Below are 252 nucleotides of genomic sequence, written 5' to 3' on the forward strand. Positions count from 1 at the left end.
ATGAGTCAGAACCGACTTGAGGGCACCTAACAACAACAACAACATAAATAGAAACACCACTCAGTGAGCTGAGCTCAATAATAAGCTCATCAATATTTTTCATGACCTTGTTAACCAAACCCGTTGCTGTCTCGTCGATTCTGACTCATGGTGACCCCATGTGTGTCAAAGTTGAGCTGTGCTCCATAGGATTTTCAATGGTTGATTTTTTTTCAGAAGTAGATTTCCAGGCCTTTCTTCCAAGATACCTCT

This window comes from Trichechus manatus, unplaced genomic scaffold (genome assembly GCF_000243295.1).
Source record: "Trichechus manatus latirostris isolate Lorelei unplaced genomic scaffold, TriManLat1.0 scaffold00093, whole genome shotgun sequence".
Classification (NCBI taxonomy): Eukaryota; Metazoa; Chordata; class Mammalia; order Sirenia; family Trichechidae; genus Trichechus; species Trichechus manatus.